This window comes from Hippoglossus hippoglossus, chromosome 12 (assembly GCF_009819705.1).
Source record: "Hippoglossus hippoglossus isolate fHipHip1 chromosome 12, fHipHip1.pri, whole genome shotgun sequence".
NCBI lineage: Eukaryota > Metazoa > Chordata > Actinopteri > Pleuronectiformes > Pleuronectidae > Hippoglossus > Hippoglossus hippoglossus.
Window position 1 is genome coordinate 16275756 of NC_047162.1, and position 27132 is coordinate 16302887.

At 43.1% G+C, this 27132-nt stretch overlaps 1 protein-coding gene across 1 annotated transcript in view; it reads left to right on the forward strand.

The window, feature by feature from the left end:
• The window catches only part of cntfr (ciliary neurotrophic factor receptor), a 200929-nt gene that overhangs the window by 34251 nt on the left and 139546 nt on the right, over nucleotides 1-27132 (forward strand). The window contains exon 2 of the mRNA XM_034601828.1: nucleotides 3858-3898. The gene's annotated coding sequence lies outside the window, so the exon portion shown is untranslated. The remainder of the gene's footprint in view (nucleotides 1-3857; nucleotides 3899-27132) is intronic.

The following is a 27132-nucleotide window of genomic DNA, read 5'->3' on the forward strand; positions in this document are numbered from 1 at the left end:
AATCCCTGCATTTGGCTGGTGAATGCGGTGAATCCCCCCCCCCCCCCCCCCCAGTTTTTTTGTTTTTTCTCTCTGTAATCCCTTATCCCTGCAATAAACTCACAATGCAGTGAAGACATCTGTTTGTAAAGTGCATTATGTGTGGCCAGTGGACACGGCAAACTGTCACTCACTGAGCAAGCTTGGTAACAATAAACCTTAGGATACAGTAATTCAAATTGACCACAAAAGGGTAAATAAATATCCTGATTAGCATTTAGTTTCAGTGCATGTGCTCCGGTTACAAAAGTTAATCCAGTGTTGGTCACAAAACCCATTAAGAGCGGCCCTTTGTGTTGCAAATTAAAGACCCTCCAGGTTGTCTGCTCTGCATTAGTCGGCCCGGGATCAAAAAGGGTGGAAATGCCGGCTTTGAGGCGAACAATCGGTTCGGTTTAACACCTCAGCCCCGGATTTAACATCATTTGAAAACATTTTCCGTTGGGCGGCAACAAAAGTCTACAAAATGAAACCCTGACTGCAGGCAATAGTTTCCATGTCCGATCTCTTGCCTGTAGCATTCACATCCCCTGAATCAGGATGAACAGGCAGGATTTTTCAGATTTCACCAGGCTTCGGCTGCCCGCTTGGAAAGAAAACCCGACGTTCTAGAGCTGCGATCGAACAATATTATTAAAGAGTACGGCGTTTGCATATCCGTGGCTGTGGAATTGGGGTGATCTGCTGTTACGGGGGTGTTGAAAAGACACACGCTGAGTGCGTAATTATCTCCGAGGGTTTTCTCCCACTGTTCGCATTCACATCTCATCTATTTTAATCCGTCTCTCTGTAGTAGCCTCTGTATATTTAGCTCTTCCTCTTATTCTCGCCTCGTCTTTCTTTCTTGCGTGATATTTCTTCCACTCATCATAAATAAATTTAGTCTGGCCTCCTTAATACCGTCAAGGTCCCTATCTGCACTGAGGCCTGTGGGATTTGTTTTCTGCTGATTTCCTTGCCTGTTTTGTTGTTGTTTTTTTCTCTTTTTGGTTTAGTGTTATTATTACTCGTATGTTCTTAGCTGGCGTGAAATCCCACTGCGTCATCCGGAGAGTTGTGGAACTGCTGAGTTGGAAATGTGCAGCTGGTGTCAAGGTCTGGAAGAAGGAGAAAATAAGGATAACATAAAGAAAGGTGTGTGTTTGGGGAGAAGCACAGAGAGAGGGAGAAAGGGAGAGCGAGGGAGATGCAGGTAGAGGAAGAACAAACGAGAAGAGAGACAGCGAGCAGTTGTCTAAAAGGCGATGTCTCACACGATAGCACGTTCTGCCATGTTGCCGCACGGCATCAACAGTACACAAACTCACCCCCCTCACTGCCAACTCCGTCTCCTCTCCCCCTCTCTCCCTCTCCCCCTCTCCTCCAGTCAAGTTTTTCTGGAAATAGATAAATAAGTAAATAGCCTTTCCGCCACTGATGGATGTAGAGGAACCGAGAGTCACTGACTCGACTCAACAAAGTAGAAAAACAGCCTAAACATGTCCGAGCTGTGATACTATAGTCAGAGGGATCTGTGGCAGAAGATGTAAGAGGGACATGACAACTGTTGAACTGACACAACACATGTAGGCCTCAGAAGTTCAACTTGTTTTTTTAAATTGGAGTATGCACAAGGGGAAACCAGTCCATTACAAGTAATTGCTGTGATTACAAGACGATTTAAAAGATGCACAGCAGCCATAATGTGTTTTCCTGTCATCCATATTAAGGAACACTACTGAGACCCTCTCTGGCTGTAATGCCCTCACCTTATGCCGTAGGGACGAGCGACTGTGTGCTGATTATCACCTCCAGGCTCCGAGAGTACATAATCCCTTTCTAATGAGTCAGCAAACTGTTGTGTCATTAAAGTACAAAAAGATCGATAAATGCAGTTTTCTATTTTTATTTTTAAAGACAAAGTCATACTGGGAAGTTCTAATATTGAGATTCAAGTCAAATAAGTTAACCCCCTCATCACCCTGCAAACTAGCAACACTGGCTTTTCTTTTATTCCTACAAAAAAATCTACTTTTGCAAATGGACTGAATTTATGTAGAGCTTTTCTGACCGTAACGACCACTCACAGCGCTTTACACTACAGGTCATACATTCATACAGCGCTTCTATATATTTCTATATATATACCACTTCTCTATCACTCATACATCACATTCACATAACCCAAGGGTACTTCAACATGAGAAGTGGAGGAGCCGGACACTGAACCACCGTACTGCCCGTTAGTGGGCGACCCGCTCTATCTCCACCCTGTGGCCTTTTCCATTTCTCTTGGAGAACATGGTGTTCCGCAACTACCATCATGCTGGTCAGCGCTGACATGTAACATTTATGTCAGAAGGAACAACCCCGTGAACATATTAGTCTTCTAGTTTCTGTTTTTTCCTTTATTGTCAAAAGAAATATTGGATTTTCTGTATTTTTATTTTGAATAAAACACTAATTGTCTTTTGGAGTAAAATATTTTGGGGGTCTGAAGGACAGACGTCCCCCCCCCAACCCCACCCACTGCTTTAAATCCCCCACAGATCAAGTATACTACTGTCAGTTTGGGGTAATTCTGTAAATAACAAGTAGAGGAGGCCAGGCGGACCACGGAGCGGGTTCACACATGCACCTCCTCTGGAGAAAGTAAAAAACAGTCCAGTACATGTCTGAAAGCAGCTTATCTTTCGCTGTGAGTTTCATTTAACACACTCATTTATTCGGTTGTTGTCTCGGGGTGTGAATATATTCTGCTGTTGGGGAAATAAAATCCCTATCTGCTCCATCTCATTGTCAATAACAGTGATTAAAATGTAACTCCTTTGTTTTACAGATTCTGTCTCGTTAATATTTAAATCCTCTTCAGTCTTTGCCTCGGTTACACTTAACACTTTAACTTCTAATTAAATTTGGCTGTTGCCTGTTGAAGCTCAATTTCAGGGCTCGACCTTCTTTATTCCATTACGGCCGTTCTCGCCTCTTTTCCCTCCATCCTCCGGTGATGGCATTTTTCTTTGCAGCACTCATATTCGACACTGGACCACTTCATCAGGAGCGTGACGTGGCTGCGGTAACAGCCGTTTTACAGCACAGCAGATCTGGCTGATGTGCGTGGCGCTCTAAGCTACCATGAAGTAGAGCTGGTGTGGCTTTGTGTGTGTGTGTCCGTGTGTGTGAGAGTGAGTGTGTAGCAGACAGTGTGGGAAGCGTGTAATAGGCTCACCTGTCCCTCGCTGCAGACTGATGGGCAGGTGGACAGAACGGAAACCAGATGGAAAGGAGGAGAAGTTGGTGCACAGAGTAGATAAGACTACGATGAACTCGTAACTCTGGATACATATACATTCATATTTTTCATTTACTGTTTAAATACTGTCTGATTAAACGCCATTTATAACAGGAGGAGTGGAGAGAGTAGATTCGAGGAAAATCATTGATGACACATTGCTGGGAGGATGGAAGGGAAGAAAGTGCAAAGACATTCATGTTGTTTCTTGCTTCGAAATTCAAGTGCTCTAATTCATACAAAATCTTTTTGCAGAACTGTGCTATTTCTGTTTTCTCTGCATGGTCGGGGTCCGGTAAAATCTTTGCAAGCTATTAAAACAATTTATTCCATTTTCCAGTCCTTTGGTTGCTTTTAAGCCGGATATTAACCCTTTTATACATCACTAATTCCAAGTTTAATATTCCTAAATATTGGATGTGCTTTCCTTGGACTCTCAGTCAAATAATGAAATATTTTAAAGGCACAATAACTTTTACTTTTGCAAACTTAAATCCGTTTTTGACTGACTCCAGATCAGATTAATGACAGTGTTGTTTTTTAACAGGGTGAAGAGGAGGATTGTGCTGACGTTTCGTCCTGTCCAAGGTAAGATCTTTTTTTTTTTTTTTTTCTCCTGCATATATACTGTAGATGCCTTTGCTGTAGGTTGAGCTCACTGGGACTTTGTTTGTTTTTTCTGCTCGACTGTTTTTATCTCGTTGAATTTAGACTTTTATGTGGTGCTTTCGCTATTTTGTGCTGAGTAAGTTTTATGAGCCAGGGGTCCGTGAAACCAATTTCACTCGCTTTATAAATAGATAGAAGTGTTGCGATCGTTCTTTGTTTTCCCAGCCGACCACATCGGCAGTGGATCTGCATCATCTTGTAAATTTGCTCTGCCGTCACGTGAAATTTGCCCATCGCCACTTTTCAGGATGATAGTTTACGAACCGGGTGCTTTGTGCGAAATCAAACTGACAACGGGAACCACATGTGTGAAGAGAAACACTGTGAACCTGTTCAGCACATGTGGGAACACGGCGGACTGTCTATGAGGTGAAAGCTTCGTGTTGAATGAACTGCATTTAGTTGTGTCTCAGTTCCAGGATATTGTTGGAAAAACGTGTGTGTCATGATTCAACAAGCAACCGCAGCAGCTGCGCTCTCCTCATGTTGAAAACCTTTGGCCTGCCAGTATGGTGGTCTGTGCTTCTCTGTCAGTAGCAGGTCCTCCGCTGTATCTGGTTGCCGTGGTGACGTGTGTGTCAGCGATAGGATGTGTGATGTATGTTTGTGTGTGTGGTGGCGGGCGTTGAAAGGACTCCATGGAGGCGGATAGAGTTGCCCTGTGCGCAAAATGCCAGCGACAAACGCATACACATGTCGACGGTCGGATGGGGGAACCTTCGGAAATGTGGGCACGCAGACGTTCTAGTTGCCGGCACGCAGGCACACAGGGACATGCACGGACACAAACTGGAACAGGAAATACGCAGACGGGGTGGACACACACACAGATACCCAGATTCCACACAGGCCACAGCCATGCATTCATACTGACAGCTCCGGGCTATAAGGTTACCTACAGGGAAGTCCATGCCTGCCGCAACGCTTTGAACATTAATAGTATGTGTACACACTTTTATTCACTCATTGGAACCTGAGGATAAAGTTTAATGCCACTCATTTAAACTTTACAAGGAAAAGCTGCTGTCGAAAGCAGACATATTTATTTTTACACATGACTGACCGATGATGTTTGCATACAGATTTACCAAATGCAAATTGTTGCTCACTCGGCGGCAGCAGTGGAGAAATTGGGGGTTGCGGGCCTTGCTTAAGGGCAGCTTGACTGCAGTCAATGAGGGACGTGGGAGCATTACTCATTTGCTCCATGTTTTCCCTATATGCTGGCGCAGGGATTTGAACCGAGGACACGAGCTTGCAGGCGCTTTAGGGTACCGCTGACAGCCAGGTGCAGTGCAACGCAATTACTCTGCGACTCTGTTTTCGCCTTAACCGTAATTGAGTTCAAGTTCAAGAATTTATTTTCCTTCCCATCGGGGCGCTTGGCCTCGCAGCAAGTCATATGTCATGTTGCATAACGATGATAAACAAAGAGCTGACATTCAGAAACACATCAAAATGACTCGGAAAGACGGAACGCAGGAGATTCAAACTCTGAAGGTCTGATGCATGTTAAACCTGTTAACAGTTTAGTCAGGTTTCTCCAGCCGTGATATATAATCTCTTTATTCTCACATTTGTTATGAAGTTGTTTTGCTTTTGATTGTATTATTGCAAAAACGTTGGACTCTACATTTATTAATGTGAGCATCCATCTTTCTGTGAAGAGTTCAACATGTGCAACAACACTATTGGCTCCATATTTTACACACTTCCACAGAAGTCTGCATAAAGGAGCTGAGTTATTTGCCATTTTTCCATGGATTTGATTTAATGTGTGAAGCTTGGCTACTTTACTAAGAGGTTTGCAAGAAAGCCCTGTAGCCTCATGCAGCTCTAAAGGGATGGAGCCTACACGAGAGGGTCTGGATGTCTAGACCTGATTCTCCTGACTTTGACGCATGCAGCACACAACCCTGACCCTAAGTCTTATCAAGAGGTCAAAACCTACTATCTGACCAGGCATGTTGTGGTCAATGTGTGAAGTTGACGATGTGTTTCCCTTTAGATGTTCAACATGTCTTAGTAAGAAAAGCACATGAGGTACAGAAAACAGTTCAGTTCAGTTCAATTATTCTGGCGGCTTTTCTACAGTGACATGTCAAAATGTCTTTCTGCCCAGTATTGGCTTCTTGCAGCGGTTTATCTGTTTGCACACTTCACAGACTTTGTACCAGGGAGCTGGCTGGGGAAAGTTTGCAGTTTAATGTCGTGTGGAACTGATTTGGTCATTTGAGTTCACACATACAGCTCCTCTGGGTGAGCTTCCGTCTTACTACTCGTGCCCGGCCTCCGTCTGAGTAGCAAACAGCTGCTCCGATTGTCTGCCACTCACTGAACAGCGCAGATGAAAGGAGAGAGCTGTGCCTCTCACAGGTTGTGCTGATGACTGTCATCCATGGAAAGAAGCGAGGGATTATCCAACAAGCTGATAGAAGCGAGATCTGTCGCTTTGCTTTCCACAAAAAGGGGTTGAGCCAGTAGAGGCTGTTTGCACCAATTCATTTGGAAAGAGAAATGGCCAATGGGGAGACTTGGCTGACTGACTCCAGTTCTAACTCACTCACTCATGAACAGTTGGGATCACTCACTCATTTCAGTCAGTCAGGTACTGTTGGTTGTTGTCACCGTCTGTCCACAAATATGGGCTTTTGTTTTTGCAGATAACTAAGCTGAGACGCATATTCTGAATACCTGCTTTACGTCTCTTAAAACCTGTATATCTGCATATCCCACATCTCAATCAGAAAATTCTAAAGGTTGAATAAGGTCAATTTCAGATAATGCAAACAGAAAATTCTGTTAATATCCCTGGTATCAAATTCATAATATCGTCATATTTTGAGTAATAGTGGGAAATTGATGTGCATATAAACATATGGACTGATCTGTCTACACAATACCTTGTCTGTTTGCGTGTACACGTTCGTATCAGCCATTCTAGCCTTGAGTGTTTGTGTGTGTGTGAATCTGTCCCGGCCTAATGGATTAAAAATTACCTGAGAGCCGTTCTAGTTTCACTCATTATCTCAAGCATCCGGATGTGTGTTTGTTCCTTTTTGGAACATCCAATATTCTTTCATTTCGCCCAGAGCAGCTCTTAATAAAGTTCATTACTTGTGGAGGAGGCTACAGAGCGATTGTAAGAAAACTATAATTCAATTACTCACATGTTTATCCCAGAGTGATTGTAAACAAGCAAAATAAGACCACACTAGGGAAATATTACGGCAATACAACAGTTAAAGTTTCCATCCGAGGCTTTTGTTTTCTTTGAGGCTGTTGCTGCTTCATGTTTATTAGAAGGTAATATCATATAATAGTCCAGAGGTAAGATGGGCATTTTGTTCTTATGATCCTGGAGGAAGGCCAGACAACCGTCCTGGAAGCAGCAGTTACCATCTCTGCTCTATCATTGTTGACATGAGAGTGATAAGGAATAACACAACACCGGTGAAATTGCAGACAAGGCTTCATTTCAGTGTGGCTCGCTCTCTCTTGCGTGATCCCGGGCTTTGTTGGCAGTCCAGATTTAGCCTGTGCACATTGACAAGGCAATATTAAGATCAGCTCCGGGTGCCATCTCCGTGACCTAGAACTGCTGACAAGGGAGTGATAAGCCAAGAGATTCTATTAACCCAGCCATGTCCTGCCCAATGCTGACAGGACGTTATTTCCTAGCCCTGCTGCTCCTGTTGGACAGCTTTGAGGACATCGGAGGCTAATGCTACAGAGAGCCGCGGGTGTCTGCTCTGAGATACCGCTGCTGACAATCCAGGGTGCTGTGGTTGTAAGCCCTGCTGACCAGGAGATGGTAAGGCGAGGAGCTGAATTAAAGCTATAGCTGTATCGTCTATGCATGTTGACAAGGCCTAAGTGAGCTCGGCACCAGCCCTGCCCGGCCTTGTGTTGCCGACAAGACACCGGATGCTTGGTGACAAGCTGCTTGCTATTCCTCACCCATGTTAGCACGGCGAGGGTCACGTTGACATCTGCAGTCTGGGGAAACTCAAGCCTATCTTTCCAGCAAACATTGTGAGTGTGTACATGTGTGTGCCCATTGATGGGGATTAGCGAAGATGTGTGAGCCCGGCTCCCTGGGACGGCCGTGGTTTCTGCTGGAGGTCAACGCATGTGTGTTCTAATGTCCATGAGTGTTTGTGTGTGTGTCAATGAGTGTGTATTTGCCAGGCTGTGGGGGGTTAGGCCCGGATTGCAATGACAATGGAGAGGAATTTAAATGAGAGAAAAAAGGGGATCAGGGACGTTTGCAAGGAGGATGGAAGAGGCTTTGGCACCATTGTTATTCTTCCTCTTTGTCATTCTGCCTCTCTATCTCTCTATTACAAATCCCTTGCTATCCGTCGCTCTCTCTTGGCAACTACATTTCTCGCAAAACTCTCTGTCTGCCTCATTTGATTTTATCCCAACTTATCCCTGTATCTGTTTTTCTCTACATATGTCTATTCACCCTTAATACATCTCTTATTCTGGGGTTTTATCCTCCTCTTCTTCTTCTTAAGAATCAGGATTTTTCTGATTCAAACTCTTGCCAGAGCTCAACTGGATGACTTACTATCTTCCTTGATATCACAGCTGCACTTGTTAACCGCAATCTGTATATGGAGAAGTTAGCAGCACAAACTGTGACTGTGCACTGAAGCCAGAAAGAAAACTAAACCAGACCTGATGGGAAATCTTTTTTATTTGTGTCAAAACCTGACCCAACCTCGTCCCTGACACACATGTTTATTACTTGTTTTCTCCACCTACAGAAATTTGCAGTGGACAAAATCTGGCTTATGTGACCCAGCCAATGTCACCGACCAGGACACATACATAATTTTGAAATCTGTGTCCTCACTGGTCCCAATGGGATCGGGTTGGGCATCCACATTGTACTGCACAGCATTCCAAACTGTAGATGTTTTCCAGGTTTGGTACCACTGTGTCTTTATGGAGACAAAAATCTAAACTCATGCACCAAATCTAATCTGACTGTTACACATTCTTTCTCGTAAATAGGTGTAAGATGTGACAGTGTTAAAAAAAGAAAGAAAGAAAGAAAGAAAGCTTAACACTTGTGTCAGCGTTGGACAGGTTCCCTTTTCCCAGTCACTGTTTTAATATCGTTCACTCAGCGTCACTTAACTCCCTCCATCAGTAGTCTCTTTTGTTTTTGCCTCTTGCTGTGAGTCACAGTCTCTTTGTGTCTCTCTGTCACCCCCCACCCCCCCCCCCCCCCCCGTCTCTTGTGTTATTACCTCAGCAGCCTGTGGTCGAATGTAGTCCAGTTGCTAATATAGCCACTTTCAAAACAGACTCATTGATTTTAATCTCTCTCGCTCTCCCTCTCTCACTGTGAGAGACACACACACACACACACACACACACACACACACACACACATACACTTTGCCTCACCATCTCCGTTTGTCTGCCCCCCCCCCACACCCCCACCCCTTTTCTCTATAGCGGCTCTAATTGCGATCAATTAGGAAACTTCAGAAGGTTGAAATAGGAGCTGTGACAAGGGGCATCCGCTGAGCTGGCAGAGAGAGAGAGGGAGGGAGACAGAGAATGGAGGAGAGGGGAAGAGGTGGAGGATGGGAGGGAAACCGGCGACCATCGTGGGCGGAGAGAGGCTGTGAGGTAGCAGGCGAGAGAAGTCCAAGTTGGTGTCGAGCGATGAGCTAATGGCAATGAGAGTGATTGATGTGGCCACGGCGGCTGAAAGTCACATTGTTTTTTCGTGCCAGGTATCGATTCCTCACAACCCCTTATTAGCTCTGGGGTGCAGTGGATGGGACACTAACACCGCCACAGTTAGGGGTTGTATTCCCAGCTGAACGGTGCTGTTGACAAAAGCATCTCACTATAAATTCTGAGCAAAGCAACTGGAAAAGGAGAAAGCCTCATAAACTGATTATATTCGACAGTTGCATTGCACAGAATTTGTTTTACGTTGTGTATTGATTTTTATTTTTGATATATTTGCCAATCTTACTCAATACAACTGTGCTCCGTCTCCAAGTGGCTGCGGGATGTAACTGCAAAATTTGAATTTGTTACAAATCTCGTTACAATTAAAATGTGTGTGATTCCAGAGATGAGATTTAGAGACAATTAATAGTTTTTCTATAATTATCTTGAAAGATTTTATCTAAACTTTCTACGTTACTATGTTTTTGTGGCTCTGCAGCTGAATGGTATTGACCTGGAGGAAGTGAAGTGTCCGTTTGCATCTTCCGCTCTACAGAACTACCCTCCTTTGAATACAATGGAGATACATGGAAGGGATCAAACACAGACCCAAACTTTGCTTTTTGTCATTTTCAATTTGTTTACATATGTAATAGACACTGGACCCTAAACATGCCTCTAAGACAGCTGTGCTGGAACTGTCTTTTTACAGAAAAACAAGGAAACTTCTTCCCGTTAGAGTCAAGTGTTGGCCCCGAGGCAAAGATTATAAATAGTATTATTATCCGGAAATTTTCCCTCACACAGACAAGAGCATGCTGGTTGCCCTGAGCCTTCTGAGGCAACAGCGGAAGAATGTTTCGACTGCAGCGATTCTACAAGATTCATGTTATTTCGTGCCGAGCTTAACGTGCAGATAAAAATAAGCTCGTTGTAAATATATGTAATGGTAATTTTCGGACAGTTCGAGATATGGGAGTGAGTTCGCAGCCTTGGGTTTGTTAAATATTTCTGTTCTTGATACGTAAGCTGGAGGCTGAGAGCCCCTGGTCTCATGTTTAGCTGCATTTGCCTTGGGGCATACAAACCCTTTTATCTTGTCACCCTAATGCATGTGTGTGTGTGTGTGTGTGTGAGTGTGTGTGTGTGAGTGTAAGACGGAGAGAGAGAAGAGGGGATGGGACGATCAATACTTAGCCGTCAGGAGGTCTGCTACTCCCAGAGAGAGAGAGGGAACAGGACACCCATCAGAGAGTGGAAGGGAGGTGGGGGGGGGTAATAGAGAGACAAAAAGAGTGAAGAGGAAGAGAAGAAGGAAGAACAAGAAAAAAGAGGAGGGGGGGGGCTGAGTGGACAGTGGAAAAGGAACAGGAAGGAGAGATAGATGGGGATGGAGATGGGGAGGGAGAGAAGATGTGGCCGGTGATAAATGAACAGATAGAAGGGAACAGGAAGTACAGGGAGGAAAAAGAATAAGAGCAGATGAAGAACAGAGTGAAAGAGGAGGTGAAGAAAGCGGGAGGATGGCAGTGAGAGGTCTGGAGAATATGTAAGGTGAAAATGTATTAAAAATATGTCCAACACTATAATATGATGTTAGACAAAGTGCTCCTCACATCTTGGCCTCTTCAGAAGATCAGGTGCAATAAACAATATGTAGCAACAATACAACGGCAGCAGCAAACTAGAAGAAAGAAATGATACGATCAAGATGTTAAATTAAAAGACTATTGATCAGAAGTGACTGCACGGCATTCTGTATCCTCTGTTGTGTTCACCCACTTATTTATTAACTCTACTGAAGAGCTCAACATGTATATCTGCTGCAAATAGAAGTGAAACTGTTGAAGTTTGGTTTCAGTTTTGTTTTCCCAAAGTGTGCTAAGGTTAACCATGGCTTAATTGGCATCGTTAATGACATGGTGGTGCAGTGGGAAGAAGGTTCTGGGTTCGAACCTGACGGCCTTTGCATGTTCTCCTTGTTTCTCCGTGGATTTCCTCTGGGTACATGGTTTCTTCCAAGTTTAACTGGACGCTCTAAATTGTCCATGGGTGTGAATGGTTGTTATATGTCAGTCGTGAGTTACGCTGGTGACCCGTCCAGGGGGAACTCCAACCTTCGCCCAATGCCAGCTGGGATTGGCTCCAGCCCTCTTGTGATAAGGATTAGCGGTATAGATAATAATTACCCATCCAACATTTAATCACAGTTTTTGGATACATGACATTTCCATAGTTGAGAAATGTAACCTTTCCATTACTCTGAACCATCAGTGTGACGTCTGAATCAAGTTAAAGTGTCTTTGAGCCGGACGATAAACCTCCGACCTGCTGATCTCTGCAAATGACGACTCAAGAGGCCTTGAGTGTAATTGTGAAATCAGAGAGAAAAGTCGTCCTGAAATCGGAAGTTCTCAGATTTGATCTCTGCGATGGACAACGTGTCCGTCAAAATGTCAGCTGTCCGGTTAGAGTGCAGCCGATGTGCATTGTGGCGGACAAATGCCTCAGATGTAAAATGTCAACCTGCACTTCTATGCATTTCCTGTCTCTCCCCCGGGTGCAGTATCTAACCTAGCATGAATTTATCTGCAGCTCGGAACATGTTTTATGTTTTCTCCTCGGCGTGTCTCGCAGTGACCCGAGGTTCATTCACTTTTACAAGGAGCGACTCTGCTGGGAATTCAAACCTCGAACTCTGGCATCGCTGTTGCCACACAAAAGCTTCTTCTGAAGGAAACAACAAAAAGTACAAGTGTATTTATAACATTTATTTTGATGCATAATTCAACAAACATAAACCTTGAATGAGCAGAGAAGTGAAATTGAATCCTACAAGATATAAAAGCTTCGACTTGACACCCATAATGAATATTTAAACCTTGATGACCTTACCCCAACGTATGTATGTAAATTATGTATTGTTCCGCCCTTCCACATTTCTATTTTTATACCTTCTGTCTTTTTTTTGATTAAAATTCCCATTTCACCTCTTTTTCTTTTATCTTCTCTTTCTGATTTGACACTTTTTTCATCTGGCTCCCTTGGTAATTTTAAAATACTCGAGTTTGACAGATCACAGTGACATGTCGGTGTGACGGGCTGCAGAAGAAAAGCAGAAAGTGAAACTACAGAGAAACAAAGAGAGGCCGAATCATGTGATCATCTGTGAATTATCTGTGAATATCATCAAGTGTAATTATCTCTCCGCAGTGGATCGCAGCCTCCGATGATTAAGTTTCCTAATGGGCTCTCGGAATAGTATTATTTAATGTAGGGGAATAAGATGAGGAATAATACCCCATTATTATTAAATGTATTTGAGATGAAGAATTTCAATTGTGGGTTTCGTTATACTTGCGCCAGTAATGGCGCAGGTTCCTTAATGAAAGAAATGACTCTGAGGCATAACAGTTTTTTACAATGAAGGAAGAGGATATAATGAAACATCTCTCCCCCCATTAAGTTTGTGGTGTGACAGGAAAGCAGGATTTTATGCTTTAGTACAGAGTTTCACTTAATGATTTTCAGATATTAATCAGTGCAGGATGATAAAGTTAAAGATAAAGAGTAGAAAACATTACTATATTACTCCTAGCGTGGGGGAAGATGCAGCAAGGTCATGACATTGTACTGCAATAGTATTCGCTTTGCTTTCACTCCTACAGACGTTTTCAGAGAGGAACTAGATTTCCACACACTTTTGACCAGACTTTCTTTGGAGTTTGTTTTTTCACATATGAAGAACGCAGCAGGAGATTATCGATCAGATGCGTTCACAACAACAGGGAAATCTCTGGATTGTTCTGGTGAGGGGCGGCTGGATGTATGAATTTCAGCTGTGGAGATCGTGTGTTTTTGTTTATAGCACAACAACACCGGCGTCGGCCCTCATCACCAAAAGCTCTAGAATCTGTCTTTCCATGAAAACATATTTTCCCATATGTATGAGATATTTTTTATTGGTTTTGATTGTTTTTATCAGTTTTGCTTCCGTCCCGTGTTAGAAATGTCACAAACACACCCTCTAGCTCGCGGTGAATCCTCCTTGTCGAAGTAATGTGTTAAATCCTTATGTCAGAAATCCCCCTTGAAAAAACAACAATAACAAAAAAAGAATGGATTCGCCCAAATTGCCTCCTGACATCAAGCTGCAGGGATAATGGATCATTAACATTCTCGCGTTCCCCGGTTATCTAATTCTAGACAGAATGGGTGATGAAGACCAACAGCCTCATTTATAACAGAACGCGGCTCTGCAACCTGCATTTCCCTGTCTGTCTCAAGGTTAGGGCTCGCAGGGGAGGAGAGGGATCAGGTTACACTAATGCATCATGGCTGCTGGAGGACACACATGCACACGCCTCGTCACACACTGTCTCATCCCATCTCTCTCTCTCTCTCTCTCTCTCTCTCTCTCTCTCTCTCTCTCTCTCTCTCTCTCACACACACACACGCATGCACTCTCACACTCGCGCACACACCCCTGAGAGCTGATACCCTTGTGCAGGTCTAACGCGTGGCCTCGTGTTATTGTGCCCTTGCAACCTGCGAGCAGTCTGCTGTCTGTCTCTGGGCAAATCACTTGTCTCCGAAAATAAACGGAAATCGTGTACAATCGCTAAAAGGCCTGACCGAGGTTGAGACGTATAGCTGAGCAGTAAATTTCAATTTAAGCTCCGCGTGTTAGGAAATATCAAGCTTGAAAATTGATTGGCAGTGGGTAGGTTCATTTTGAGAATTTAAAATCCAAGACTATTCAGTGATTTAAGCATAATATACTGTTATTTTGAGCCTTTTGAAACAGTGTGTTGATGTGTTTACCATAATATTCAACCCAGAAACCTTTAATCTTGTGTTTTCCCAATTAAAATCATATTAAAAAGTTAATTTAATTCTTTAAACCCAAAATGTAGACAGTTTATATTAATTTAATACTTGTGTCTGCAAGGCTGGATTTGAGGCATGTTGTCTTGACCTGAGGCTTTCGTCAAACAACGGTTAATTCAGGATGAGAGGAGACGCTGATGTGTCATAATCGAGGCCACGCTGATGCAGCATTCGTCCTCTCGTTGCAGTGTTCGCCACAATGTGCAGAGATTGCAGCTGCTTGTCAGATCATCCACCACCAGTATGTGCTCGCTATTTTCCTTGCAGCCAGTCTCAATCTCCGTCTGTGCGTCCGTCATGCATCCATTTAGCAATTTGTCCATTAGTTCTGAAATGGCTGGTCAATTAACAAAATTGTTGATTCTCGTTTCATTGGATTTTGGACTGTTTATCACCAATTTGACGGCTTCTGGAGTCACTGTTTTCGACATCCTGTAGATAAATTAGTCATTGATTTGTCTTAAAATGATCACGCCACCTTCCATCCATCTGTTTTATGCATCCAGTGAGAGGTGAAGCCCGTCCCACGAAGCAGGGGGTGAAAGACGAGGAAGCACCGCCTGTAGTCTCTCTGACACACAAACACTTTGACGCTCGCATCCAGCAGATACAAAATCTACGGACATTCACACTGCTATAAATAAAGGCCTGCCTGTACGGAGTAGATTTACTTCCAGGGGGCCGTGCGAGAGGCCACAGATTGAAATTTCCATCGCCGACCGTTGACTTCCAACATTAAGAAAAGCCCAGAGTGCAGAGGGGTCATTTTCAGTCCTGAATGAAATCCTCTCCCTCACACATGACTGCAAAAACATGCACACATGTACACACTCGGCCTTGCTCTCTCTCTCTCTCTCTCTCTCTCTCTCTCTCTCTCTCTCTCTCTCTCTCTCTCTCTCTCTCTCTCTCTGCTGGATGTAGTGAGAGGGCCTTGTTGTGTGAACCAGAGGAAATGCAGACGCAGCAGAGGACAGGCCATCCATTGATCTGAGTATAGACTCCTCTCCTCTCTCAGCTTCTCTTCGCCTTTTCTCTCTTGCTGCAATCCCACACTGTCTGCCTCAACCTCTTGCATTTGCTGCCCTTTGTGTTATCTGCACTCTACGCCCCCTACATGCAGTTTTTGTCTCCCTCGTCTCTTTCTCTATATTATCCTTCCTTCCCTCTCTGGGCCATTTCAGCTTCCTCTCTTTCTCTCTCTCATTCTGTCTGCTTGTATCTGGCAACCCTGCGTTCTCTGCACTCTCCCGTCTGCGTTCCTGGTACCACATCTCTCTCTATTATCTCCATCTGCCAAAAATCATCCATCCTTCCTCCTTCTCTTTGCTATTCCCTTCACTTCTCTTTCGCTTCCTGTCTGTCTCTCAAATGGCTTTTATTTTTCACTTCCCATTCTCTCGCTCACGGTACTTGGTGCATGACTGTAGTTGAGAACAGGCAAAAAAACTAAAAGACGGAGGTGGGAGTGAATGATGGGGTGGAGGAACCTAGAAGATGGAGTGTAGGGAATGAAATGATGAAGCAACCAAGAAGAGGGGAGTGTTGGAAGAATGAATAAGGTACCAAGACCAAAGGAGTGAAAATTGAACAAAAATAATAAGAGAAGTGTGAAAATTAGGGTCGTGCGGAGGAAATGTGGGAAATTAAAAGGAGGGAAGGATGGCAAAAAAAATGCAGGAAAAGGAGGAAAGCAGTAGAGCGCAGTGACGGAAAGCAATGACAGGTAGTTTGTTTGTTAAAAGGTGTTGGAGCTGTTCCAGTGAAAACAGGCAGAGAGCTGAACAGGAGGGAGTGATTTAGTGACACACACACACACACACACACACACACACACTGTAGCTCCTTCAGCGATGGTCGAACAACCCTCTGGTGACTGGTAATCCTCAGAGTTCACCCTCTGAGCGCAGCACATCCCTCCTCATCTCTGTCACTCCCTCCCTCCCTCCTTATACCTGCTGCAGCAATTCTGTCTTCACCTTCTCCCCTTCCCTTCTTCTTTCTTTGCTCCGACACTTTCTTCTTTCACCCTCCACTCGCCTTCCTCTGTGCCGAGCTCCCTTCCTGCTGGACAAGCGTTTATATGAGCCATGTGGACCCCCTAATGACATGGGTGTGTGTGTGTGTCTCCGTGTGTTTGAAGTGCTGACGCGTGTGTGTGTGACAGAGGTGCTGACATTTCTGATCGTGGTGTGGTTCTCCTGCTGAAATCCTGCCGACGGCCTCTTACCTTTGAAGAGGCCGGCGAGGAGGGGAGGGGAGGAAAAGGAGGGCAAACAAAATAGAGGAGCGCAGGACCAAAAAGAGGAGAAAGGAAGAAAATACTGAAGGAGAATAGTTGTAGGATGAATATTTAGTCGATCTCCAAGCTGTTAATAGCAGCATGTTGGCATTTTCAAAAAACTGATGGTAGAGGGAACCTTGCTGAACATAAAAACATTTCAAATTCTAAAAATGAGATATGTACCAAAGCCCATCACTCATTTCCTCTCAAAACAACCGTCCAACACTATTCAACTCATCATCAAAATACTCGTGAATATCTTCAACAATTAAAAGGTTAAGCATATTTAATACGTCGACACAGAGCTCGTCTGAGGAAGGTTAAGTGGATCCTCTCGATGCTTTCAGAATAAAACACGCTCTGTCCTTCCAGAAGTCAGTTTCTAAAGCTTGAGGCCTTTGATGGCTGTGGTTTGAAGAGATCATTTGTTTCTCTCGCGACAAAAAGCAGTGGCCTTGTACAAAATAGACGCAGCAGGTTTGGTTTGGTCACAATCTTTTGATGCTGTGTCGTTATTGACAAGATAATCTTATGGTATGAAAATGAAAGACGTGTGTGTTGAATGGTTTTTAGGCTGGAAAAGTTATTGAAGTGTCACATAGAGGATTTGAAGTTGAGATGGAGGAGAGAGAAGTGGAATGTGCCTCCTTTGTCACTACTCAAGATACCCATCGTTGGTTGGAGGATTCACGCCATGCCTGGGAGGCCTCTCCGTTTCCTGGGAGGTTGTTTACATTTGTAAGGCTCCCTCAGTGATCTAATTTCTTATGGACTGTATTTTCTCTGTGCCGACACACACTGACGGTATCGTGGTGATAATAACATTTCTACAGTGCTTCTATGTATTGTCTTTTTCCTCCTCCAGACATCAGACGGAGGTGTTTGTCTGAAACTGGATGAGAACAGTGGGGGATGCGGTTTGGGTTTGTGTGCCTCGAAAGATGGATCTTCAACAGAAAAAAAACAAACTCTTTGGTGAAATGATCAAGATGGAAACCTCAAGATGGTTTCTTCTTTCTCTTCAACCTTATGTGTGAAGCCAGACTGGTTTTCAAAAACCAGTCTGGCTTCTGTGGTCTGATGAAGCAAGCTGTCTATCACTGAACCCCCACAGCTCCTCTATGGAATATGGTTGGCATAGATTGTAATTGGTCCATACTCTGCTTTCATTTCGTCCATATTTGTACACGTCTTCTGAAAGCTTACGACTACAGACAATAAAACGCAAAAGAAATTTTAAGAGTGGCTGAACTTTTTGAGGAGAAAGTTGGCAAGTTAGTAAGAAACCGCAGACGTCTGTATGATGTTACTTCTCCCGAGCAGAAGGACAAACGGCTCCTTTTGTCCTCTTTCTTAAAAGTGACCTTACCTCTAACTCCTGACATGTTTGTTGACGTCAGAAACGCTCTTGACTCTGTGCTGCCCTCGACAACAACAACAACAACGTAAAGGACGCATGGAAGTTTGTTGGACAGTGACCTTAAAACAACTAAATGAAATATGGAGTGATACATGCATACTAATACATCGAGGACAGACCCAGCAGCCTCTATAATGCAATCTAAGAAAAAAGGAGAAAAACTGTATGTGTTTGTTTATATTCATCACACTAGTACAGTATATACACATAGTAACCAGGAGACATTTATCTGTCCACATTAACGTCTGTATACAAAAATGGACGATGCGTCTCTACTTTCTTCTACTGTTTCCAAATTATGCCACATTATCCTGGATTCTGGTGCTGCAATCGGAGCTAGAGTCTCGCTACCCTGGTGATTGGGGAATGGAGCCATGATGTGGAGGTTACGCTGATACACCTTAACCAATCACGAGTCAATCTCACTTCTGTCAATCATGAGGTCATACCCCATTTTTGTAAAAAACCTCAATGAGTGACAATTTAAAAAATGAGAGTAATTGACTTGTGTCATGTCTAAAACATGGGGATCGGATCGTGGCGCTGTCATGTCCTGCGTGGTCCTGGTGCACGTCCAGTTAGAGTCTGTGGGGCTGCAGATGTTTGACAGCCCGGCTAGTTAAGAGTGATGGATGCCTGCATCCCTCTCAGCTGTTAAAGAGTGATGAGGGGAAACAAGTGATGCAAATCGGATTGGAAACCGCCTGCTGGCATCTGACTTCAGGAATGGTGATTAAAAACACATTATGACAAAGACAACATCTGGTGGTGCATTCAAAGCGTCAGTCGAACAGTAGTGAAGTGCGACATTAACCCGACAGAACATGCACAGAAGATGAAAGGTGCGCCGCTAAACTCCAAACTCAATTCCAAACGGGTTTCGCTGCTCGATGGTGCTTTGAGGAAACAATCAGAGTAATTACAGTCACTGTTATATTTTCTGATCTCCAGTGTTCTGTGTGTTCTACAATGAAACTATTTTTAAAATAAATGAAACTTGATTATATTACTTGGCAAATGAACCATTTGCCTGGTGTCTCTCAATTCTGGAACAATACGCAATTTGGGAACTTGGGTATACAATGTGCACTTGACAAATAGGATTTTTCTTCTTCATGTACATAAGAGCTTTGATTTGGTTTGCTTTGTTCCCGAGATAAAAGCTTGCATCACTCATCAGTTACTTTAAATAGTTAATTGAAATCAAACAATACAATGACAAACGGGGACTGGTTTTTCTTTGATGGCTGATCACAAAAGACAACATCTGTTCTGGCGTCGACACTGCCGGGCTGTCAGCTCGGTGCAGATCTCAGCAGCGCGTGTATTGTCAGGGCGAGTTTTACTCCGGACCAGATGACTTTTCGTCAAGGTCAATCAACGCCGTGCCTCTGAGGGAGGGTCGCAACGTCAAGTCTGATTGTTCCTGACACGCATGAACACAATAATGTCAACAACAATTAAATGTTTCGAAATTATGATTCAATTGTTGCAGATGTTCCCCCCTGTTTCTGATGTCCGTCCTTCACAGTTGATATTCTCTCATATAGCATGAAGAATAGTGGAATCAGATTCTGTATATTAAATAATCTTCTTGTAGGTATATAGAAGACCATATAAACACTAGTAAAACTCTGTCACTTACCAAGAGGAACACATCACGCCATCCTACTATTAAATTTGTGTTTGTCATTCGCAGTGCTTATCAAAAATCCTCAAGAAATTCACTGACACTTCTGCCAGTGCAACTCAAAAAAAGGAGAGGCAGGAAAAAGTGGCATTTCTATCCTTTTTCAAGCTTGAAATATTTTTGACTTGTCAGCGGGAGACTGTCACTTCCCACTGAGTCAAATTAAAACAGGGTTTACTTGAAACCCTGCAGTCCTTTCTCCGCATGCAAAGCAAAGCCAGTGAGATGAATTCTTCCAAGGCAAACGTCCACTTATTGATGTGACCACGGCGATTCCCTCGGCTTTTGTTGAAGTTGCGAATCTTTAAGAAAGCTTTGGTGATCAGACGTGTTGGATGACGCAAGATTCAGAAAGACTTCCAACAGAAATGGAGACGTGAAGGGGACCAAGTTCATGTTTGTGCTAATGAACTATGGAAATAAATGTGATTCAAAGATTAGAAATTTACACTGCACAAATTTCTCTTTGTAAAAGACCAAGTAATGTAAAAGATTGTACAATTTTGATGTAGGTGACTTATAGTTGAGTTACTTTAAGAAGGGATGTACCAATACTGGGAATTCGGTAGTTGCCAATACCTTTTGAAATTCCATAATACTAATAATAATGTTAGGTTTAATACCACAGCAAATGATAAAAAGCAACAAAGGCGAAGACACATGCACTTGTGCACATACACAGACAGTCTGTGTGCAAGCAGGAGTTTTAATTGACTACCAAGGTGACAGATCAATGGTGTGAAAGTGCTCATTTAAAATGTCGGCTGTTACAGTTGGACAGTCGACTAATACTAATGCGGTTATGAGCTGTTGACCCATTAGCCTAAACAAGATTACATAAGACGTCTGTGTAGCGTTGCTGTGACTGATGCCAGCTGTCGCTATTAGCAAACAATATCAGTAATGTTTCAGGATATGAACGTTTCAATGATATGTTGTCGTTATAACGTCCATAACTCAAACTTACCCTGGCTCATGTGCACAGATCCAGATGCTTCTCTCTGAGGTGCTATAGGTATTTCAAATGCTCTTTGACACCGTGTGTATACTCACATTTGGTTGTCTATAACTTTCAGAGTTTCAAATGTGAAATATGTCAATCAAAACCATCAGTGTCATACTGTGTATCCATGTAGAGGTTTATGAGTTTGTAAATTCGAACAATTGTTTTCGGTCACTGATGAACAGGTGGAAGTAACTTGTCGGGTTAGACTGCAGTGCATTGAAGAAGAAGACTGCTACTACACAAGGATGTAAAAAAGTTTTGTACTTAAAGTACTTTGCCGAAGTTTTACTGGGAATGGAAAGTACCCAACCTTTATGAAAGCTCAAGGATACACACAGTGCAACAGTGAGTTTAAGGACGACTTATGTTTGTTTACCAGGAAACTCCACAAGGCCTCTCTAATCCAGATGTGGTCAAATTCTTCAGTTGAAGCTGGAATGCAATTAGCCTTGAGCTGACTTAAGCAACAAGCTTGAAAATCTGTTCGTGCCGATAAGTTAATGATCAGTCGCTCCATCAATCTGTCTGAGATCAGTTTGTCTTTGAATGCCGTTGAGCTTTGGACTGTTAGTTGGACCAAACAAGTGATTTTAAGACATCACTTTGGATTCTGGGAAACTGCGATAGGACTCTTTTCGAATATCTCCTGACATTTTATTGTCCGTAAAAATCCAATTGATTAATCAAAAGCAATCATGTCTTTTATGAGCGAGCGTGGCAGCCGTTATAAATTAGGCTGAGAAAGTAATATAAAGCCTGTAATGAATGTTTAAGTCAGCTTCGGGAGATTAAGGGCAGGGGGATATGCAAATCGGACAAAAACGGAAGAAAAATAAACTGCAATCGCCCGGGAGTTGATTGATTATCTTGCTGAGTGGAGACGTTTAATTTGTCATGGTCTCATTGAAGTGTAAGCACATCCCACACGCACACACACACACACACACACACACACACACACACACACACACACACACACACACACACACACACACACACACACACACACACACACACACAGACACAGACAGACAGACACAACCGCACACGGTGGCGGCCATAAAGACACATGAAGATATGGAAAGAAGTGCATCCACACCAGTGAGACCAGGCCTGGGTCTCCACTGGTTATGCTGCAGTTCATGAGCTATAGTTGAGTTTGTAGCTAATTAGTTTGGCACCGCAGCATTCTTCCCAGGCCGTGTGTGTGTGTGTGTGTGTGTGTCTGTTTGTGTCTGTTTGTGTGCGTGTGTGTGCAGTGGAGGGGCTAATCCTTGCTACTTGTTGTTCTTCTCCCTCCTCCTCCTCCCTCTTCGTCTGTCTTCTCACCCTTTCTGTTTCCTTTCCTCTTTTTTCCACTATTCCTTTTTTTGTTTTCTCTGTCTGTGTGTCACCCCTCTCTCATTCTCTCTCCCCCCCCCCCCTCTCTATCTTCCTCCCTTCATGCGTTTGGTCTCCGCCCCGTCCACTCATCTGTTTTATTCCATTTAAAACCTAATCTCTTTACTCCTCGTTCACTTCCTTTCCAACTCTTGCATGTCCCCCCTTCTTCCTGCCATGCTTGCATATTTTTTATTTTATTTATTTCTCTTATTTTATTTGCCCTCACTCCCTCACTGTCCTGTTCTCACACTCCATCCATCCATCTCCCTTTATCCCATTTAATGAAAGTCCCCGGTATTGGACTAATCCAGCGGTGGAGTGTTCTCAGTGTCTGCCTCGCTTTACTTCTCTTTATCTCACCGCTCATCCTCCATCTGTACATTTCTCCCTCGACTCATGAAAGTCTCCAACTATCTTTGTAATCCAGTGTCTCACTCTCTCTCTCCACCGTTCTGTTGCTCTTTCTTTTCCTCTTCCTCTCTGTAGACTAATGAAAGTCTGTGGTGTTGGTCTAATCCCCTGGCTGTGTGCTCACAGCCTCTTTGTTGGTCAAATCTGACTAATGCCCTCCGTCTCACTCCACAGCACAGCAGCCTCTTACCTCAGCCCTCGTGGACGCTCGCACACACACATGCACAAACGCACAAACACACACACGCACCAACACTCACACACTTTCACGTATCACAGCCTCCTTGGAAAATAATGTGATTTTGCTGAAAATAAATGTGTCTTTCTCTGCTTTGTAAATGCTTCTTAAAGAGAAGTCTCTCTCTCACACACACACACACACACAATGAGACGACCCCATATGTCCTCTGGTTTAGTGCGTCTTCTCCATTGTTCTCTCTGTGTCTCTTTGTATATTGTCACTCAGGCATATTAATATTAACACTGAAATGTTGTTCATGACGGACAAACACATTTTTCCTCCAATTCTCAGAATTCAATCCCTTCTCAACTGTGGTGTTGTGAAACTGAACTTTTCAGTTACCTAAGGATGATGGTGACATGTAATTGGTTGAACTGGGTGCAACATCTGAAAGTCATACCTGCATTTATGTTTGAATCATGCTCGGCAGCAGCATTAGTGATTACTGCTGAGTTTCTGTCTCCAGATTCTTCAATCTTTGTGGCCTGATATGGATTTATGGACTTTTTGTCTGTGAGCCTGAGGCTACACATTATTATCATTGACAGCTCATTAAGATGGGTCATATTTAGTGAAGTTGCCAATCTAACAATGTCATTGCACCAGTGGATGAAATTCTCTGCATATTAATAAACTTAAACAAAAAGTATAGAACTGTACGTACTGACAGATTTCAGTAGACTGTTCAATTGACCAAACTTTCAAGTCCAACCACCAATAAAAATACAGATAGTGCTCTGTATTTTTGATTCTAGCTGTGGATTTTGTGCTGAATGTCTCTTTCTCTCTCCCACGTCGTTTCCTGTCCGCCTCTTTGCTAATGATAATCAATCAAATGCCCCAAAAAAAATGCCTGTAATTATTTCAAAATTTGCACTATGACTTAAAAAATGACTTGGATCGTCAAATTTCAAGGGCATTGCTCGTGACAATAACTCGCCATAGACGCTCATCTGCTTTCAGCAAGTGTTATGGTTTGCTGCATGTTGTAGCTCTAGGCAAAAAAGTTTGCTAAGAGATAAATCAGTTTCCAAATGGATGGCGACTTGGAAAAAAGCCCTGGCTTAAAAATGAAGCGCCAGGAAGCATGATGTCATGAAGGTCACTGTGTGCGACCACTATATATGTTTGGATAAATTAGACCTTCAGCTTCTCTGCAAGGCTCAACAGTAAATCTTTGCATCCCTGAACTGCTGTCGGCATTGATCTGACCTCCACTCGCATACGCTGTCGCTACAGCGGCACACTGACCCTGACACCTACATAAAGGCCGAAGCACATCATCTTCTACCTCATCGTCATCACTCATATCCATAACTGCGTCCAGGCAGCGCACGGGCTCATCCTCAAATGACTGCGCCAATACGGGGCCGACAGTGACCTCGTGTGATCTCAGTCATCCTCTTGCACCAGCCGGCCCTGCAACGTTAATAGCTCATATTGACATTGTGATACTTCGTGTCCCAATAACAGACATGCAAATGTTTTAGTCAATGTGCCTTGGTAATGTGGAGCAGTCTGTCAGAAATACGTGCACATGATAAATGTGGCATGTGCTGCATTGTGTTTCATATATTGATTTCATTTTTTTCTTCCTTCTACCATCTTCCTGTGCTCGCTGCAGGCAGCACAGCATCATTGACTTTAGATCGTCATGTGATGGTGTGTGTCTGGGAGGAGCAACTACTGTGTGTGTGTGTGTGTGTGTGTGTGTGTGAGAAAGAGTGAATGCACATGGGAGGGTTGCTTTACTGGGTGTGTGTGTGTATGTGCATAGCCAGTTGTGTATTTAAGAGCTGGGTCTTACACAATTCTGACAGTGTTTGTAATATTTTGCAGTCATTATCTTGCCTGTTTATAGAGTTAGTTCAATAAATCATGACAAAACGTAACCAAACACAAGTGTGTGTTTATCAACAGGGGAGAGCTGTGTCAGGCCTTGCACATTTTCAGCTGCGAGTGCGACTCCGAGGTTAAATTGTTTCAGTTGTGTAGAAACTTCCCCGAGATGAGTTCAGATGTTGTCTGTGACAGAGTAGAAACATATTTCCTGTGAGGAGTTTTGTTTTGGGAAACAAAGGTAATTGGATTTGTGGAGGAGCAGGGAGGTGAGAGCGCAATGGCAGCAGGAACACAAACCCTGAGCAGTCGATACAAAAACAGAGTAACCACACTGAAAACGCTTTTTTAACCAGTTTGTGAATACATGATTAATTTACAACAAAAGTATAAGTGTACGATAAAAAGCTGGTAGCCTATCGGTACAACAACATACTATACTCACTCCACTGCTTTGAGTTTCTTTTTGAACCCAAATACTCTTTTTGATAACCAATCACACCACTTCTATTTTTATGATTTAATACTAAGCTCCTTGTTGATGGAACTCAACAAATCCTGCAGATGTTTCACAATAAAACCTGAGCAGGATGGAAGGATGTTTTTAATGTGAACCATCTGTCTGAAGCAAATATTTGTCACTGCTTGTAGCCAGTAGTGATAAAGGAAATGGCAAAGTAGCAACATAATGGTAATATGGGGATTTCAATGGTTAGTGATAGTGGTCTGAAAATTCTTAGTTAGATCAGAACAGGGATGTTTTTTTACTACAATATAATAAAATGCACTTAGTCTATGAAAAGTCTTGTATATATCAATTTCCACTGGGTCTATTTAAAAAAAAACAACCTACATTGTACTTTGGAAATGTAAAGACTAGAATCTAAATCCTAATTATGCATGTACAACCGGCACAGACGGAGCTTGAGCAGGTTAATTAGCGCTCACATTTAACAACGGAGAAGGATTCGCAATTACTGACTAAAGTGAGACGAGACAAAAAACAACCTCTACGTGCTGAATAACGTATTCTTCATATTGTCCTAATTGTCGTTGAGAAAGTTTCAAGTGACAAAACAACTCAGGGTTTTATTTGTGACACTGGTGCAGACGTATATCAAGTTTATGTTCGAGAAATTACAGTTTTGAAGAGTGTACACTGAGACTAGACGTTGTATTGTGTCCCCAGGGGCTGAAACTCAGGCACATAAAGTGACAAATGCTAGACAGATGAGTTCTTCAGATTGTTGTTCTTGAAAATGAGATATTTGGAAAAATAAGTGAGACCTACTCGCATTTTTAAGCACGGGAAAGAAAATATATTATAATAAATAGTACATTTTAAAGAACAGCAGCAATTGAACAAGTCTCTTGTCAACATCAATAATCTGATGTTTACAGCCCTGTCCCAGATCCATCAATGCTAAATCAGTCTCTGTAGGTAATGGTTTCCTTTCCGAGAATATATAGCATTCGAAGTTAAACCAGTGATTTAGTAAGTACTCTCTTCGTGCACTTCGTGTTTTAAATATAACAATTTCACCTGATCTCTTTTGTCTCAAGCTTCTCTGCTCTAACCCATCACCCTTTGTTGTGCTCCCTGTAAATGTAGAAGAGCATATTTCAAACCAGATTCTCTCTTGTGGGAAGTTAAATGTGTACAAGTCAGCCAAAGGTGAAATCCAGCCCTGCCAAGGGAGATTTTTCGGCTTACAATGTCTCAGGCAAGACTCCTCTGATTCATAAAGGGTGTGTAGAGGCAGCGAATAAATGTGTGTATGTGTGTGTGAGAGTGTGTGTGATCACTAGAAATACAAGGCTTCAAACCGTCTCATCCTTTGAGGCATCTAAGGAGCCTTCTGTTTTCTCAACACTCACAGACCACAGAGAGAAGAGTCGCTGTAACTGATTTTGTGTTGAGAGTTCAAAAATGAAATTTTACCCTGTGCGTGGAAGAATCCTGCTGAGAAACTGATTAGCAGCAAAGATATATAACTTTACAACAGCCAAACAAATAAAATTCTTCATTCTTCCCGAAAGCTTGAAAATTGGAGGACGCCAACAAAAGATTAAAGCCGTGTGAGTGAAGGGAAGAGAGCAGGACTCGTGAGAAGGAGACAATCGAAGGGAGTTGAGACAAAAAGGTCGGTGCAGACAAACAGAGAACAGCGGGAGCCACAAGCCCACAGACACGGGGAGCGTTAACCCCAGGGACCCACAGAGGTAAAGGGGTGAAAGGTGTCCCCACCTCTCTTGGCAACCCTCTCCAGCTTCCTGTCTAATCTGAGC